Source organism: Sesamum indicum, linkage group LG15, assembly GCF_000512975.1.
Source record: "Sesamum indicum cultivar Zhongzhi No. 13 linkage group LG15, S_indicum_v1.0, whole genome shotgun sequence".
In the NCBI taxonomy this organism is placed as follows: domain Eukaryota; kingdom Viridiplantae; phylum Streptophyta; class Magnoliopsida; order Lamiales; family Pedaliaceae; genus Sesamum; species Sesamum indicum.
Genome location: NC_026159.1, coordinates 2,368,736 through 2,370,225, shown reverse-complemented (window position 1 = coordinate 2,370,225; position 1,490 = coordinate 2,368,736).

Genomic DNA, 1,490 nt, shown 5'->3' with positions numbered 1-1,490 from the left:
AGAGAGAGAGAGAGAGAGAGAGCTTGATGAGAGAGGGGGAGAGAGAGCGAGAGAGAGATAAAGAGAGAAATATAGAGAGAGAGCGAGAGAGAGAGAGAGCTTGATGAGAGAGAGAGAGAGGGCGAGAGAGAGGGCGAGAGAGAGAGAGAGAGAGAGACAGAGATAGAGCGAGAGAGAGAGAGAGATAGAGGGAGAGAGATAGCTTGATGAGAGATAGAGAGAGACAGAGAGAGCGAAAGAGAGAGAGCGAGAGAGAGAGAGAGAGAGAGAGAGAGAGAGAGAGACCTTGATGAAAGAGAGATAAAGATAGAGAGAGAGAGCTTGATGAGAGAGGGAGAGAGAGAGCTTGATTAGAGAGAGAGAGAGAGAGAGACAGAGCGAGAGATAGAGCTTGATCAGAGAGAGAGAGAGAGAGAGAGAGAGAGAGCTTGATGAGAGAGAGTGAGAGAAAGAGAGAGAGATAGAGAGAGAGAGATAGAGCGCGCGCGAGAGAGAGAGAGAGGGAGAGAGAGAGCTTGATGAGAGAGAGAGAGAGCGAAAGAGAGAGAGACAGAGACAGAGATAGATCGAGAGAGAGCTTGATGAGAGAGATAGAGAGAGAGAGAGAGAGAGAGAGAGAGACTTGATGAGAGAGAGCGAGAGAGAGGTTGATGTGTGGGGTGTGTGTGTGCAGTGTGTGTCGGTGTGTGTGTGTGCGTGTGCGGTGTGTATGTGTGTTTGTGTGTGTGGGGTGTGCGTGTGTGTGTGTATGTATGTGTGTGTGTGTGAGAGAGAGAGAGAGAGAGAGCTTGATGAGAGAGAGAGAGAGAGAGAAAGAGGTTGATGAGAGAGATAGAGAGATAGAGCGAGCGAGAGAGAGAGAGAGAGAGGTTGATGTGTGCGGTGTATGTGTGATGTGTGAGTGGGTGTGAGTGTGTGTGCGTGTGCGCTGTGTATGTGTGTTTGTGTGTGTGGGGTGTGTATGTGTGTGTGTGTGAGAGAGAGAGAGAGAGAGAGACAGAGAGAGAGAGAGAGAGCTTGATGAGAGTGAGATAGAGAAAGAGAGAAAGAGAGAGAGGGAGAGAGAGAGGGAGAGAGAGTGAGAGAGCTTGATCAGAGAGAGAGAGAGGATGATGAGAGAGAGAGAGAGAGAGATAGAGCAAGAGAGAGAGAGAGAGAGAGGGAGAGAGAGAGCTTGATGAGAGAGAGAGAGACATATCTAGATCGAGAGAGAGAGAGCTTGATGAGAGAGAGAGAGAGAGAGAGAGCTTGATGAGAGAGAGAGAGAGAGTGAGAGAGAGAGAGAGCGCGTGATGAAAGAGAGCTTGATGTGAGAGAGAGAGAGAGCTTGATGAGAGAGAGAGAGAGGGATAGAGATAGAGAGAGAGAGAGAGAGAGAGCTTGATGAGAGAGAGCGAGAGAGACAGAGAGAGCTTGATGAGAGAGAGCGAGAGAGAGAGAGAGAGAGAGAGAGAGAGACAGAGAGAGAGAGAGAGAGAGAGAAGGAGAGA